The sequence below is a fragment of the Ambystoma mexicanum genome, chromosome 1p, assembly GCF_040938575.1.
Source record: "Ambystoma mexicanum isolate Mex_15411 chromosome 1p, UKY_AmexF1_1, whole genome shotgun sequence".
Classification (NCBI taxonomy): Eukaryota; Metazoa; Chordata; class Amphibia; order Caudata; family Ambystomatidae; genus Ambystoma; species Ambystoma mexicanum.
Window position 1 is genome coordinate 13,448,938 of NC_090921.1, and position 15,728 is coordinate 13,464,665.

The following is a 15,728-nucleotide window of genomic DNA, read 5'->3' on the forward strand; positions in this document are numbered from 1 at the left end:
CACGATGCCCTAATGAATGCACATCTCTTTGCCTTGGTAGTTGCTCCTTTTTGCAGCGCCTTTTCCTGCTGCATCACAAAAACTCAGTTCAAGACACTTGGCTCCATCCAGTGGAGCTCCTATGCCCAGCTTAGAAACCCCCAGGCACGAGATTGCAAGGTCCCTGGTAATTCTCCCACTCCTGGACACGTCGGAACCAAGTTTCGTATGCACTAGCAGCGAGAACAAAATCCCACATGTGAGGACAATAGGCGTCTTTCATTTAGGGCTAGTGTTAGGCTAAGAGTTTGCAGTAGCTCCTTGGGTCGAGTTAGGGGTCGAATGAGACAAAGCTAAGATTTGCGTTACGGCTGGGGTTGGTCCAGTAAGGATCCCACACACCATGGACCATCGGCGGAGGCCCCGGGTAGGCTTACACTGCGGGCTAATGGTGGACTTCTTTAAAAACGTGAGCACTAAATGGGGCGGGATGTTGACTGAAAGAATGCAGCTAGCTACAGAAATATGCAGAAATAAAGAAAAACACATCTCATTGCATGCCTTTAAAGAGCTTACTCTCCCTACCGGCAATGTTCCTGAACCTTCGCTTCCCAAACATTTTTAGAACCAAAAAAAACCTAGAAAAGATCTGACCTCCCTCACCGGGAATTGAACTCAAGACTGCTGGATGGAGGGGTGCTGACATTGACCACTAGGCTACCAGACTGCTGTTGAACAGAGCACTCCCGAAAGGTGACATTTCAATTTCAGGCTGACAAGTGTGCTTTATTGTTCAGTTCGGGCTTTGCACAGCCAGTGCTAGAATTCAATCCAAGTTCATGCTTTGCTTTGATTTTGAATTAATGGCCAAACCAGCCAATCCCTAAAAAAATACAGGTCTCAGAGGCTCTCGTTTCAGTACCAGCAGGGTAGCGTGGCCGAGCGGTCTAAGGCGCTGGATTTAGGCTCCAGTCTCTTTGGAGGCGTGGGTTCGAATCCCACCGCTGCCAATAGCTGTTTCTTTTTTATCTTCATGCCACGTGTACAGACAGGACAATTGGGAGCCAGGGAATGGCATGTGTTTATGAATTCTTGCTTTTCTGAACACCCAGACTGAAAGCACACATCTGACTCGTGTGCGTTTTCACCAAAAAAGGGTAAAGCATAAATCACTGTTCACTGAAAACGGACATGCGTTCACGATCCTGTCAATAAACACGTGCTTGGCAGGGCCACAAATCTGCCGACACGATGCCCTAATGAATGCACATCTCTTTGCCTTGGTAGTTGCTCCTTTTTGCAGCGCCTTTTCCTGCTGCATCACAAAAACTCAGTTCAAGACACTTGGCTCCATCCAGTGGAGCTCCTATGCCCAGCTTAGAAACCCCCAGGCACGAGATTGCAAGGTCCCTGGTAATTCTCCCACTCCTGGACACGTCGGAACCAAGTTTCGTATGCACTAGCAGCGAGAACAAAATCCCACATGTGAGGACAATAGGCGTCTTTCATTTAGGGCTAGTGTTAGGCTAAGAGTTTGCAGTAGCTCCTTGGGTCGAGTTAGGGGTCGAATGAGACAAAGCTAAGATTTGCGTTACGGCTGGGGTTGGTCCAGTAAGGATCCCACACACCATGGACCATCGGCGGAGGCCCCGGGTAGGCTTACACTGCGGGCTAATGGTGGACTTCTTTAAAAACGTGAGCACTAAATGGGGCGGGATGTTGACTGAAAGAATGCAGCTAGCTACAGAAATATGCAGAAATAAAGAAAAACACATCTCATTGCATGCCTTTAAAGAGCTTACTCTCCCTACCGGCAATGTTCCTGAACCTTCGCTTCCCAAACATTTTTAGAACCAAAAAAAACCTAGAAAAGATCTGACCTCCCTCACCGGGAATTGAACTCAAGACTGCTGGATGGAGGGGTGCTGACATTGACCACTAGGCTACCAGACTGCTGTTGAACAGAGCACTCCCGAAAGGTGACATTTCAATTTCAGGCTGACAAGTGTGCTTTATTGTTCAGTTCGGGCTTTGCACAGCCAGTGCTAGAATTCAATCCAAGTTCATGCTTTGCTTTGATTTTGAATTAATGGCCAAACCAGCCAATCCCTAAAAAAATACAGGTCTCAGAGGCTCTCGTTTCAGTACCAGCAGGGTAGCGTGGCCGAGCGGTCTAAGGCGCTGGATTTAGGCTCCAGTCTCTTTGGAGGCGTGGGTTCGAATCCCACCGCTGCCAATAGCTGTTTCTTTTTTATCTTCATGCCACGTGTACAGACAGGACAATTGGGAGCCAGGGAATGGCATGTGTTTATGAATTCTTGCTTTTCTGAACACCCAGACTGAAAGCACACATCTGACTCGTGTGCGTTTTCACCAAAAAAGGGTAAAGCATAAATCACTGTTCACTGAAAACGGACATGCGTTCACGATCCTGTCAATAAACACGTGCTTGGCAGGGCCACAAATCTGCCGACACGATGCCCTAATGAATGCACATCTCTTTGCCTTGGTAGTTGCTCCTTTTTGCAGCGCCTTTTCCTGCTGCATCACAAAAACTCAGTTCAAGACACTTGGCTCCATCCAGTGGAGCTCCTATGCCCAGCTTAGAAACCCCCAGGCACGAGATTGCAAGGTCCCTGGTAATTCTCCCACTCCTGGACACGTCGGAACCAAGTTTCGTATGCACTAGCAGCGAGAACAAAATCCCACATGTGAGGACAATAGGCGTCTTTCATTTAGGGCTAGTGTTAGGCTAAGAGTTTGCAGTAGCTCCTTGGGTCGAGTTAGGGGTCGAATGAGACAAAGCTAAGATTTGCGTTACGGCTGGGGTTGGTCCAGTAAGGATCCCACACACCATGGACCATCGGCGGAGGCCCCGGGTAGGCTTACACTGCGGGCTAATGGTGGACTTCTTTAAAAACGTGAGCACTAAATGGGGCGGGATGTTGACTGAAAGAATGCAGCTAGCTACAGAAATATGCAGAAATAAAGAAAAACACATCTCATTGCATGCCTTTAAAGAGCTTACTCTCCCTACCGGCAATGTTCCTGAACCTTCGCTTCCCAAACATTTTTAGAACCAAAAAAAACCTAGAAAAGATCTGACCTCCCTCACCGGGAATTGAACTCAGGACTGCTGGATGGAGGGGTGCTGACATTGACCACTAGGCTACCAGACTGCTGTCGAACAGAGCACTCCCGAAAGGTGACATTTCAATTTCAGGCTGACAAGTGTGCTTTATTGTTCAGTTCGGGCTTTGCACAGCCAGTGCTAGAATTCAATCCAAGTTCATGCTTTGCTTTGATTTTGAATTAATGGCCAAACCAGCCAATCCCTAAAAAAATACAGGTCTCAGAGGCTCTCGTTTCAGTACCAGCAGGGTAGCGTGGCCGAGCGGTCTAAGGCGCTGGATTTAGGCTCCAGTCTCTTTGGAGGCGTGGGTTCGAATCCCACCGCTGCCAATAGCTGTTTCTTTTTTATCTTCATGCCACGTGTACAGACAGGACAATTGGGAGCCAGGGAATGGCATGTGTTTATGAATTCTTGCTTTTCTGAACACCCAGACTGAAAGCACACATCTGACTCGTGTGCGTTTTCACCAAAAAAGGGTAAAGCATAAATCACTGTTCACTGAAAACGGACATGCGTTCACGATCCTGTCAATAAACACGTTCAGGGCAGGGCCACAAATCTGCCGACACGATGCCCTAATGAATGCACATCTCTTTGCCTTGGTAGTTGCTCCTTTTTGCAGCGCCTTTTCCTGCTGCATCACAAAAACTCAGTTCAAGACACTTGGCTCCATCCAGTGGAGCTCCTATGCCCAGCTTAGAAACCCCCAGGCACGAGATTGCAAGGTCCCTGGTAATTCTCCCACTCCTGGACACGTCGGAACCAAGTTTCGTATGCACTAGCAGCGAGAACAAAATCCCACATGTGAGGACAATAGGCGTCTTTCATTTAGGGCTAGTGTTAGGCTAAGAGTTTGCAGTAGCTCCTTGGGTCGAGTTAGGGGTCGAATGAGACAAAGCTAAGATTTGCGTTACGGCTGGGGTTGGTCCAGTAAGGATCCCACACACCATGGACCATCGGCGGAGGCCCCGGGTAGGCTTACACTGCGGGCTAATGGTGGACTTCTTTAAAAACGTGAGCACTAAATGGGGCGGGATGTTGACTGAAAGAATGCAGCTAGCTACAGAAATATGCAGAAATAAAGAAAAACACATCTCATTGCATGCCTTTAAAGAGCTTACTCTCCCTACCGGCAATGTTCCTGAACCTTCGCTTCCCAAACATTTTTAGAACCAAAAAAAACCTAGAAAAGATCTGACCTCCCTCACCGGGAATTGAACTCAAGACTGCTGGATGGAGGGGTGCTGACATTGACCACTAGGCTACCAGACTGCTGTTGAACAGAGCACTCCCGAAAGGTGACATTTCAATTTCAGGCTGACAAGTGTGCTTTATTGTTCAGTTCGGGCTTTGCACAGCCAGTGCTAGAATTCAATCCAAGTTCATGCTTTGCTTTGATTTTGAATTAATGGCCAAACCAGCCAATCCCTAAAAAAATACAGGTCTCAGAGGCTCTCGTTTCAGTACCAGCAGGGTAGCGTGGCCGAGCGGTCTAAGGCGCTGGATTTAGGCTCCAGTCTCTTTGGAGGCGTGGGTTCGAATCCCACCGCTGCCAATAGCTGTTTCTTTTTTATCTTCATGCCACGTGTACAGACAGGACAATTGGGAGCCAGGGAATGGCATGTGTTTATGAATTCTTGCTTTTCTGAACACCCAGACTGAAAGCACACATCTGACTCGTGTGCGTTTTCACCAAAAAAGGGTAAAGCATAAATCACTGTTCACTGAAAACGGACATGCGTTCACGATCCTGTCAATAAACACGTGCTTGGCAGGGCCACAAATCTGCCGACACGATGCCCTAATGAATGCACATCTCTTTGCCTTGGTAGTTGCTCCTTTTTGCAGCGCCTTTTCCTGCTGCATCACAAAAACTCAGTTCAAGACACTTGGCTCCATCCAGTGGAGCTCCTATGCCCAGCTTAGAAACCCCCAGGCACGAGATTGCAAGGTCCCTGGTAATTCTCCCACTCCTGGACACGTCGGAACCAAGTTTCGTATGCACTAGCAGCGAGAACAAAATCCCACATGTGAGGACAATAGGCGTCTTTCATTTAGGGCTAGTGTTAGGCTAAGAGTTTGCAGTAGCTCCTTGGGTCGAGTTAGGGGTCGAATGAGACAAAGCTAAGATTTGCGTTACGGCTGGGGTTGGTCCAGTAAGGATCCCACACACCATGGACCATCGGCGGAGGCCCCGGGTAGGCTTACACTGCGGGCTAATGGTGGACTTCTTTAAAAACGTGAGCACTAAATGGGGCGGGATGTTGACTGAAAGAATGCAGCTAGCTACAGAAATATGCAGAAATAAAGAAAAACACATCTCATTGCATGCCTTTAAAGAGCTTACTCTCCCTACCGGCAATGTTCCTGAACCTTCGCTTCCCAAACATTTTTAGAACCAAAAAAAACCTAGAAAAGATCTGACCTCCCTCACCGGGAATTGAACTCAAGACTGCTGGATGGAGGGGTGCTGACATTGACCACTAGGCTACCAGACTGCTGTTGAACAGAGCACTCCCGAAAGGTGACATTTCAATTTCAGGCTGACAAGTGTGCTTTATTGTTCAGTTCGGGCTTTGCACAGCCAGTGCTAGAATTCAATCCAAGTTCATGCTTTGCTTTGATTTTGAATTAATGGCCAAACCAGCCAATCCCTAAAAAAATACAGGTCTCAGAGGCTCTCGTTTCAGTACCAGCAGGGTAGCGTGGCCGAGCGGTCTAAGGCGCTGGATTTAGGCTCCAGTCTCTTTGGAGGCGTGGGTTCGAATCCCACCGCTGCCAATAGCTGTTTCTTTTTTATCTTCATGCCACGTGTACAGACAGGACAATTGGGAGCCAGGGAATGGCATGTGTTTATGAATTCTTGCTTTTCTGAACACCCAGACTGAAAGCACACATCTGACTCGTGTGCGTTTTCACCAAAAAAGGGTAAAGCATAAATCACTGTTCACTGAAAACGGACATGCGTTCACGATCCTGTCAATAAACACGTGCTTGGCAGGGCCACAAATCTGCCGACACGATGCCCTAATGAATGCACATCTCTTTGCCTTGGTAGTTGCTCCTTTTTGCAGCGCCTTTTCCTGCTGCATCACAAAAACTCAGTTCAAGACACTTGGCTCCATCCAGTGGAGCTCCTATGCCCAGCTTAGAAACCCCCAGGCACGAGATTGCAAGGTCCCTGGTAATTCTCCCACTCCTGGACACGTCGGAACCAAGTTTCGTATGCACTAGCAGCGAGAACAAAATCCCACATGTGAGGACAATAGGCGTCTTTCATTTAGGGCTAGTGTTAGGCTAAGAGTTTGCAGTAGCTCCTTGGGTCGAGTTAGGGGTCGAATGAGACAAAGCTAAGATTTGCGTTACGGCTGGGGTTGGTCCAGTAAGGATCCCACACACCATGGACCATCGGCGGAGGCCCCGGGTAGGCTTACACTGCGGGCTAATGGTGGACTTCTTTAAAAACGTGAGCACTAAATGGGGCGGGATGTTGACTGAAAGAATGCAGCTAGCTACAGAAATATGCAGAAATAAAGAAAAACACATCTCATTGCATGCCTTTAAAGAGCTTACTCTCCCTACCGGCAATGTTCCTGAACCTTCGCTTCCCAAACATTTTTAGAACCAAAAAAAACCTAGAAAAGATCTGACCTCCCTCACCGGGAATTGAACTCAGGACTGCTGGATGGAGGGGTGCTGACATTGACCACTAGGCTACCAGACTGCTGTCGAACAGAGCACTCCCGAAAGGTGACATTTCAATTTCAGGCTGACAAGTGTGCTTTATTGTTCAGTTCGGGCTTTGCACAGCCAGTGCTAGAATTCAATCCAAGTTCATGCTTTGCTTTGATTTTGAATTAATGGCCAAACCAGCCAATCCCTAAAAAAATACAGGTCTCAGAGGCTCTCGTTTCAGTACCAGCAGGGTAGCGTGGCCGAGCGGTCTAAGGCGCTGGATTTAGGCTCCAGTCTCTTTGGAGGCGTGGGTTCGAATCCCACCGCTGCCAATAGCTGTTTCTTTTTTATCTTCATGCCACGTGTACAGACAGGACAATTGGGAGCCAGGGAATGGCATGTGTTTATGAATTCTTGCTTTTCTGAACACCCAGACTGAAAGCACACATCTGACTCGTGTGCGTTTTCACCAAAAAAGGGTAAAGCATAAATCACTGTTCACTGAAAACGGACATGCGTTCACGATCCTGTCAATAAACACGTGCTTGGCAGGGCCACAAATCTGCCGACACGATGCCCTAATGAATGCACATCTCTTTGCCTTGGTAGTTGCTCCTTTTTGCAGCGCCTTTTCCTGCTGCATCACAAAAACTCAGTTCAAGACACTTGGCTCCATCCAGTGGAGCTCCTATGCCCAGCTTAGAAACCCCCAGGCACGAGATTGCAAGGTCCCTGGTAATTCTCCCACTCCTGGACACGTCGGAACCAAGTTTCGTATGCACTAGCAGCGAGAACAAAATCCCACATGTGAGGACAATAGGCGTCTTTCCTTTAGGGCTAGTGTTAGGCTAAGAGTTTGCAGTAGCTCCTTGGGTCGAGTTAGGGGTCGAATGAGACAAAGCTAAGATTTGCGTTACGGCTGGGGTTGGTCCAGTAAGGATCCCACACACCATGGACCATCGGCGGAGGCCCCGGGTAGGCTTACACTGCGGGCTAATGGTGGACTTCTTTAAAAACGTGAGCACTAAATGGGGCGGGATGTTGACTGAAAGAATGCAGCTAGCTACAGAAATATGCAGAAATAAAGAAAAACACATCTCATTGCATGCCTTTAAAGAGCTTACTCTCCCTACCGGCAATGTTCCTGAACCTTCGCTTCCCAAACATTTTTAGAACCAAAAAAAACCTAGAAAAGATCTGACCTCCCTCACCGGGAATTGAACTCAAGACTGCTGGATGGAGGGGTGCTGACATTGACCACTAGGCTACCAGACTGCTGTTGAACAGAGCACTCCCGAAAGGTGACATTTCAATTTCAGGCTGACAAGTGTGCTTTATTGTTCAGTTCGGGCTTTGCACAGCCAGTGCTAGAATTCAATCCAAGTTCATGCTTTGCTTTGATTTTGAATTAATGGCCAAACCAGCCAATCCCTAAAAAAATACAGGTCTCAGAGGCTCTCGTTTCAGTACCAGCAGGGTAGCGTGGCCGAGCGGTCTAAGGCGCTGGATTTAGGCTCCAGTCTCTTTGGAGGCGTGGGTTCGAATCCCACCGCTGCCAATAGCTGTTTCTTTTTTATCTTCATGCCACGTGTACAGACAGGACAATTGGGAGCCAGGGAATGGCATGTGTTTATGAATTCTTGCTTTTCTGAACACCCAGACTGAAAGCACACATCTGACTCGTGTGCGTTTTCACCAAAAAAGGGTAAAGCATAAATCACTGTTCACTGAAAACGGACATGCGTTCACGATCCTGTCAATAAACACGTGCTTGGCAGGGCCACAAATCTGCCGACACGATGCCCTAATGAATGCACATCTCTTTGCCTTGGTAGTTGCTCCTTTTTGCAGCGCCTTTTCCTGCTGCATCACAAAAACTCAGTTCAAGACACTTGGCTCCATCCAGTGGAGCTCCTATGCCCAGCTTAGAAACCCCCAGGCACGAGATTGCAAGGTCCCTGGTAATTCTCCCACTCCTGGACACGTCGGAACCAAGTTTCGTATGCACTAGCAGCGAGAACAAAATCCCACATGTGAGGACAATAGGCGTCTTTCATTTAGGGCTAGTGTTAGGCTAAGAGTTTGCAGTAGCTCCTTGGGTCGAGTTAGGGGTCGAATGAGACAAAGCTAAGATTTGCGTTACGGCTGGGGTTGGTCCAGTAAGGATCCCACACACCATGGACCATCGGCGGAGGCCCCGGGTAGGCTTACACTGCGGGCTAATGGTGGACTTCTTTAAAAACGTGAGCACTAAATGGGGCGGGATGTTGACTGAAAGAATGCAGCTAGCTACAGAAATATGCAGAAATAAAGAAAAACACATCTCATTGCATGCCTTTAAAGAGCTTACTCTCCCTACCGGCAATGTTCCTGAACCTTCGCTTCCCAAACATTTTTAGAACCAAAAAAAACCTAGAAAAGATCTGACCTCCCTCACCGGGAATTGAACTCAAGACTGCTGGATGGAGGGGTGCTGACATTGACCACTAGGCTACCAGACTGCTGTTGAACAGAGCACTCCCGAAAGGTGACATTTCAATTTCAGGCTGACAAGTGTGCTTTATTGTTCAGTTCGGGCTTTGCACAGCCAGTGCTAGAATTCAATCCAAGTTCATGCTTTGCTTTGATTTTGAATTAATGGCCAAACCAGCCAATCCCTAAAAAAATACAGGTCTCAGAGGCTCTCGTTTCAGTACCAGCAGGGTAGCGTGGCCGAGCGGTCTAAGGCGCTGGATTTAGGCTCCAGTCTCTTTGGAGGCGTGGGTTCGAATCCCACCGCTGCCAATAGCTGTTTCTTTTTTATCTTCATGCCACGTGTACAGACAGGACAATTGGGAGCCAGGGAATGGCATGTGTTTATGAATTCTTGCTTTTCTGAACACCCAGACTGAAAGCACACATCTGACTCGTGTGCGTTTTCACCAAAAAAGGGTAAAGCATAAATCACTGTTCACTGAAAACGGACATGCGTTCACGATCCTGTCAATAAACACGTGCTTGGCAGGGCCACAAATCTGCCGACACGATGCCCTAATGAATGCACATCTCTTTGCCTTGGTAGTTGCTCCTTTTTGCAGCGCCTTTTCCTGATGCATCACAAAAACTCAGTTCAAGACACTTGGCTCCATCCAGTGGAGCTCCTATGCCCAGCTTAGAAACCCCCAGGCACGAGATTGCAAGGTCCCTGGTAATTCTCCCACTCCTGGACACGTCGGAACCAAGTTTCGTATGCACTAGCAGCGAGAACAAAATCCCACATGTGAGGACAATAGGCGTCTTTCATTTAGGGCTAGTGTTAGGCTAAGAGTTTGCAGTAGCTCCTTGGGTCGAGTTAGGGGTCGAATGAGACAAAGCTAAGATTTGCGTTACGGCTGGGGTTGGTCCAGTAAGGATCCCACACACCATGGACCATCGGCGGAGGCCCCGGGTAGGCTTACACTGCGGGCTAATGGTGGACTTCTTTAAAAACGTGAGCACTAAATGGGGCGGGATGTTGACTGAAAGAATGCAGCTAGCTACAGAAATATGCAGAAATAAAGAAAAACACATCTCATTGCATGCCTTTAAAGAGCTTACTCTCCCTACCGGCAATGTTCCTGAACCTTCGCTTCCCAAACATTTTTAGAACCAAAAAAAACCTAGAAAAGATCTGACCTCCCTCACCGGGAATTGAACTCAAGACTGCTGGATGGAGGGGTGCTGACATTGACCACTAGGCTACCAGACTGCTGTTGAACAGAGCACTCCCGAAAGGTGACATTTCAATTTCAGGCTGACAAGTGTGCTTTATTGTTCAGTTCGGGCTTTGCACAGCCAGTGCTAGAATTCAATCCAAGTTCATGCTTTGCTTTGATTTTGAATTAATGGCCAAACCAGCCAATCCCTAAAAAAATACAGGTCTCAGAGGCTCTCGTTTCAGTACCAGCAGGGTAGCGTGGCCGAGCGGTCTAAGGCGCTGGATTTAGGCTCCAGTCTCTTTGGAGGCGTGGGTTCGAATCCCACCGCTGCCAATAGCTGTTTCTTTTTTATCTTCATGCCACGTGTACAGACAGGACAATTGGGAGCCAGGGAATGGCATGTGTTTATGAATTCTTGCTTTTCTGAACACCCAGACTGAAAGCACACATCTGACTCGTGTGCGTTTTCACCAAAAAAGGGTAAAGCATAAATCACTGTTCACTGAAAACGGACATGCGTTCACGATCCTGTCAATAAACACGTGCTTGGCAGGGCCACAAATCTGCCGACACGATGCCCTAATGAATGCACATCTCTTTGCCTTGGTAGTTGCTCCTTTTTGCAGCGCCTTTTCCTGCTGCATCACAAAAACTCAGTTCAAGACACTTGGCTCCATCCAGTGGAGCTCCTATGCCCAGCTTAGAAACCCCCAGGCACGAGATTGCAAGGTCCCTGGTAATTCTCCCACTCCTGGACACGTCGGAACCAAGTTTCGTATGCACTAGCAGCGAGAACAAAATCCCACATGTGAGGACAATAGGCGTCTTTCCTTTAGGGCTAGTGTTAGGCTAAGAGTTTGCAGTAGCTCCTTGGGTCGAGTTAGGGGTCGAATGAGACAAAGCTAAGATTTGCGTTACGGCTGGGGTTGGTCCAGTAAGGATCCCACACACCATGGACCATCGGCGGAGGCCCCGGGTAGGCTTACACTGCGGGCTAATGGTGGACTTCTTTAAAAACGTGAGCACTAAATGGGGCGGGATGTTGACTGAAAGAATGCAGCTAGCTACAGAAATATGCAGAAATAAAGAAAAACACATCTCATTGCATGCCTTTAAAGAGCTTACTCTCCCTACCGGCAATGTTCCTGAACCTTCGCTTCCCAAACATTTTTAGAACCAAAAAAAACCTAGAAAAGATCTGACCTCCCTCACCGGGAATTGAACTCAAGACTGCTGGATGGAGGGGTGCTGACATTGACCACTAGGCTACCAGACTGCTGTTGAACAGAGCACTCCCGAAAGGTGACATTTCAATTTCAGGCTGACAAGTGTGCTTTATTGTTCAGTTCGGGCTTTGCACAGCCAGTGCTAGAATTCAATCCAAGTTCATGCTTTGCTTTGATTTTGAATTAATGGCCAAACCAGCCAATCCCTAAAAAAATACAGGTCTCAGAGGCTCTCGTTTCAGTGCCAGCAGGGTAGCGTGGCCGAGCGGTCTAAGGCGCTGGATTTAGGCTCCAGTCTCTTTGGAGGCGTGGGTTCGAATCCCACCGCTGCCAATAGCTGTTTCTTTTTTATCTTCATGCCACGTGTACAGACAGGACAATTGGGAGCCAGGGAATGGCATGTGTTTATGAATTCTTGCTTTTCTGAACACCCAGACTGAAAGCACACATCTGACTCGTGTGCGTTTTCACCAAAAAAGGGTAAAGCATAAATCACTGTTCACTGAAAACGGACATGCGTTCACGATCCTGTCAATAAACACGTGCTTGGCAGGGCCACAAATCTGCCGACACGATGCCCTAATGAATGCACATCTCTTTGCCTTGGTAGTTGCTCCTTTTTGCAGCGCCTTTTCCTGCTGCATCACAAAAACTCAGTTCAAGACACTTGGCTCCATCCAGTGGAGCTCCTATGCCCAGCTTAGAAACCCCCAGGCACGAGATTGCAAGGTCCCTGGTAATTCTCCCACTCCTGGACACGTCGGAACCAAGTTTCGTATGCACTAGCAGCGAGAACAAAATCCCACATGTGAGGACAATAGGCGTCTTTCATTTAGGGCTAGTGTTAGGCTAAGAGTTTGCAGTAGCTCCTTGGGTCGAGTTAGGGGTCGAATGAGACAAAGCTAAGATTTGCGTTACGGCTGGGGTTGGTCCAGTAAGGATCCCACACACCATGGACCATCGGCGGAGGCCCCGGGTAGGCTTACACTGCGGGCTAATGGTGGACTTCTTTAAAAACGTGAGCACTAAATGGGGCGGGATGTTGACTGAAAGAATGCAGCTAGCTACAGAAATATGCAGAAATAAAGAAAAACACATCTCATTGCATGCCTTTAAAGAGCTTACTCTCCCTACCGGCAATGTTCCTGAACCTTCGCTTCCCAAACATTTTTAGAACCAAAAAAAACCTAGAAAAGATCTGACCTCCCTCACCGGGAATTGAACTCAAGACTGCTGGATGGAGGGGTGCTGACATTGACCACTAGGCTACCAGACTGCTGTTGAACAGAGCACTCCCGAAAGGTGACATTTCAATTTCAGGCTGACAAGTGTGCTTTATTGTTCAGTTCGGGCTTTGCACAGCCAGTGCTAGAATTCAATCCAAGTTCATGCTTTGCTTTGATTTTGAATTAATGGCCAAACCAGCCAATCCCTAAAAAAATACAGGTCTCAGAGGCTCTCGTTTCAGTACCAGCAGGGTAGCGTGGCCGAGCGGTCTAAGGCGCTGGATTTAGGCTCCAGTCTCTTTGGAGGCGTGGGTTCGAATCCCACCGCTGCCAATAGCTGTTTCTTTTTTATCTTCATGCCACGTGTACAGACAGGACAATTGGGAGCCAGGGAATGGCATGTGTTTATGAATTCTTGCTTTTCTGAACACCCAGACTGAAAGCACACATCTGACTCGTGTGCGTTTTCACCAAAAAAGGGTAAAGCATAAATCACTGTTCACTGAAAACGGACATGCGTTCACGATCCTGTCAATAAACACGTGCTTGGCAGGGCCACAAATCTGCCGACACGATGCCCTAATGAATGCACATCTCTTTGCCTTGGTAGTTGCTCCTTTTTGCAGCGCCTTTTCCTGCTGCATCACAAAAACTCAGTTCAAGACACTTGGCTCCATCCAGTGGAGCTCCTATGCCCAGCTTAGAAACCCCCAGGCACGAGATTGCAAGGTCCCTGGTAATTCTCCCACTCCTGGACACGTCGGAACCAAGTTTCGTATGCACTAGCAGCGAGAACAAAATCCCACATGTGAGGACAATAGGCGTCTTTCATTTAGGGCTAGTGTTAGGCTAAGAGTTTGCAGTAGCTCCTTGGGTCGAGTTAGGGGTCGAATGAGACAAAGCTAAGATTTGCGTTACGGCTGGGGTTGGTCCAGTAAGGATCCCACACACCATGGACCATCGGCGGAGGCCCCGGGTAGGCTTACACTGCGGGCTAATGGTGGACTTCTTTAAAAACGTGAGCACTAAATGGGGCGGGATGTTGACTGAAAGAATGCAGCTAGCTACAGAAATATGCAGAAATAAAGAAAAACACATCTCATTGCATGCCTTTAAAGAGCTTACTCTCCCTACCGGCAATGTTCCTGAACCTTCGCTTCCCAAACATTTTTAGAACCAAAAAAAACCTAGAAAAGATCTGACCTCCCTCACCGGGAATTGAACTCAAGACTGCTGGATGGAGGGGTGCTGACATTGACCACTAGGCTACCAGACTGCTGTTGAACAGAGCACTCCCGAAAGGTGACATTTCAATTTCAGGCTGACAAGTGTGCTTTATTGTTCAGTTCGGGCTTTGCACAGCCAGTGCTAGAATTCAATCCAAGTTCATGCTTTGCTTTGATTTTGAATTAATGGCCAAACCAGCCAATCCCTAAAAAAATACAGGTCTCAGAGGCTCTCGTTTCAGTACCAGCAGGGTAGCGTGGCCGAGCGGTCTAAGGCGCTGGATTTAGGCTCCAGTCTCTTTGGAGGCGTGGGTTCGAATCCCACCGCTGCCAATAGCTGTTTCTTTTTTATCTTCATGCCACGTGTACAGACAGGACAATTGGGAGCCAGGGAATGGCATGTGTTTATGAATTCTTGCTTTTCTGAACACCCAGACTGAAAGCACACATCTGACTCGTGTGCGTTTTCACCAAAAAAGGGTAAAGCATAAATCACTGTTCACTGAAAACGGACATGCGTTCACGATCCTGTCAATAAACACGTGCTTGGCAGGGCCACAAATCTGCCGACACGATGCCCTAATGAATGCACATCTCTTTGCCTTGGTAGTTGCTCCTTTTTGCAGCGCCTTTTCCTGCTGCATCACAAAAACTCAGTTCAAGACACTTGGCTCCATCCAGTGGAGCTCCTATGCCCAGCTTAGAAACCCCCAGGCACGAGATTGCAAGGTCCCTGGTAATTCTCCCACTCCTGGACACGTCGGAACCAAGTTTCGTATGCACTAGCAGCGAGAACAAAATCCCACATGTGAGGACAATAGGCGTCTTTCATTTAGGGCTAGTGTTAGGCTAAGAGTTTGCAGTAGCTCCTTGGGTCGAGTTAGGGGTCGAATGAGACAAAGCTAAGATTTGCGTTACGGCTGGGGTTGGTCCAGTAAGGATCCCACACACCATGGACCATCGGCGGAGGCCCCGGGTAGGCTTACACTGCGGGCTAATGGTGGACTTCTTTAAAAACGTGAGCACTAAATGGGGCGGGATGTTGACTGAAAGAATGCAGCTAGCTACAGAAATATGCAGAAATAAAGAAAAACACATCTCATTGCATGCCTTTAAAGAGCTTACTCTCCCTACCGGCAATGTTCCTGAACCTTCGCTTCCCAAACATTTTTAGAACCAAAAAAAACCTAGAAAAGATCTGACCTCCCTCACCGGGAATTGAACTCAAGACTGCTGGATGGAGGGGTGCTGACATTGACCACTAGGCTACCAGACTGCTGTTGAACAGAGCACTCCCGAAAGGTGACATTTCAATTTCAGGCTGACAAGTGTGCTTTATTGTTCAGTTCGGGCTTTGCACAGCCAGTGCTAGAATTCAATCCAAGTTCATGCTTTGCTTTGATTTTGAATTAATGGCCAAACCAGCCAATCCCTAAAAAAATACAGGTCTCAGAGGCTCTCGTTTCAGTACCAGCAGGGTAGCGTGGCCGAGCGGTCTAAGGCGCTGGATTTAGGCTCCAGTCTCTTTGGAGGCGTGGGTTCGAATCCCACCGCTGCCAATAGCTGTTTCTTTTTTATCTTCATGC

The 15,728-nt window shown here is 48.0% G+C and overlaps 13 non-coding genes across 13 annotated transcripts; all 13 read left to right on the forward strand.

Moving 5' to 3' along the window:
- The first annotated feature begins 907 nt into the window (after positions 1–907).
- On the forward strand, positions 908–989 carry TRNAL-UAG (transfer RNA leucine (anticodon UAG)). The gene has a single exon. It is a non-coding gene; the product is annotated as a tRNA-Leu (tRNA).
- Positions 990–2,133: 1,144 nt separating this feature from the next.
- TRNAL-UAG (transfer RNA leucine (anticodon UAG)) lies at positions 2,134–2,215 on the forward strand. Its single transcript has one exon. It is a non-coding gene; the product is annotated as a tRNA-Leu (tRNA).
- A 1,144-nt stretch (positions 2,216–3,359) lies between these two features.
- On the forward strand, positions 3,360–3,441 carry TRNAL-UAG (transfer RNA leucine (anticodon UAG)). The gene has a single exon. It is a non-coding gene; the product is annotated as a tRNA-Leu (tRNA).
- A 1,144-nt stretch (positions 3,442–4,585) lies between these two features.
- TRNAL-UAG (transfer RNA leucine (anticodon UAG)) lies at positions 4,586–4,667 on the forward strand. The gene has a single exon. It is a non-coding gene; the product is annotated as a tRNA-Leu (tRNA).
- A 1,144-nt stretch (positions 4,668–5,811) lies between these two features.
- TRNAL-UAG (transfer RNA leucine (anticodon UAG)) lies at positions 5,812–5,893 on the forward strand. Its single transcript has one exon. It is a non-coding gene; the product is annotated as a tRNA-Leu (tRNA).
- A 1,144-nt stretch (positions 5,894–7,037) lies between these two features.
- Positions 7,038–7,119, forward strand: TRNAL-UAG (transfer RNA leucine (anticodon UAG)). The gene has a single exon. It is a non-coding gene; the product is annotated as a tRNA-Leu (tRNA).
- A 1,144-nt stretch (positions 7,120–8,263) lies between these two features.
- On the forward strand, positions 8,264–8,345 carry TRNAL-UAG (transfer RNA leucine (anticodon UAG)). The gene has a single exon. It is a non-coding gene; the product is annotated as a tRNA-Leu (tRNA).
- A 1,144-nt stretch (positions 8,346–9,489) lies between these two features.
- Positions 9,490–9,571, forward strand: TRNAL-UAG (transfer RNA leucine (anticodon UAG)). Its single transcript has one exon. It is a non-coding gene; the product is annotated as a tRNA-Leu (tRNA).
- Positions 9,572–10,715: 1,144 nt separating this feature from the next.
- TRNAL-UAG (transfer RNA leucine (anticodon UAG)) lies at positions 10,716–10,797 on the forward strand. The gene has a single exon. It is a non-coding gene; the product is annotated as a tRNA-Leu (tRNA).
- A 1,144-nt stretch (positions 10,798–11,941) lies between these two features.
- Positions 11,942–12,023, forward strand: TRNAL-UAG (transfer RNA leucine (anticodon UAG)). Its single transcript has one exon. It is a non-coding gene; the product is annotated as a tRNA-Leu (tRNA).
- Positions 12,024–13,167: 1,144 nt separating this feature from the next.
- TRNAL-UAG (transfer RNA leucine (anticodon UAG)) lies at positions 13,168–13,249 on the forward strand. Its single transcript has one exon. It is a non-coding gene; the product is annotated as a tRNA-Leu (tRNA).
- A 1,144-nt stretch (positions 13,250–14,393) lies between these two features.
- Positions 14,394–14,475, forward strand: TRNAL-UAG (transfer RNA leucine (anticodon UAG)). The gene has a single exon. It is a non-coding gene; the product is annotated as a tRNA-Leu (tRNA).
- A 1,144-nt stretch (positions 14,476–15,619) lies between these two features.
- On the forward strand, positions 15,620–15,701 carry TRNAL-UAG (transfer RNA leucine (anticodon UAG)). The gene has a single exon. It is a non-coding gene; the product is annotated as a tRNA-Leu (tRNA).
- The last annotated feature ends 27 nt before the right edge of the window (positions 15,702–15,728 follow it).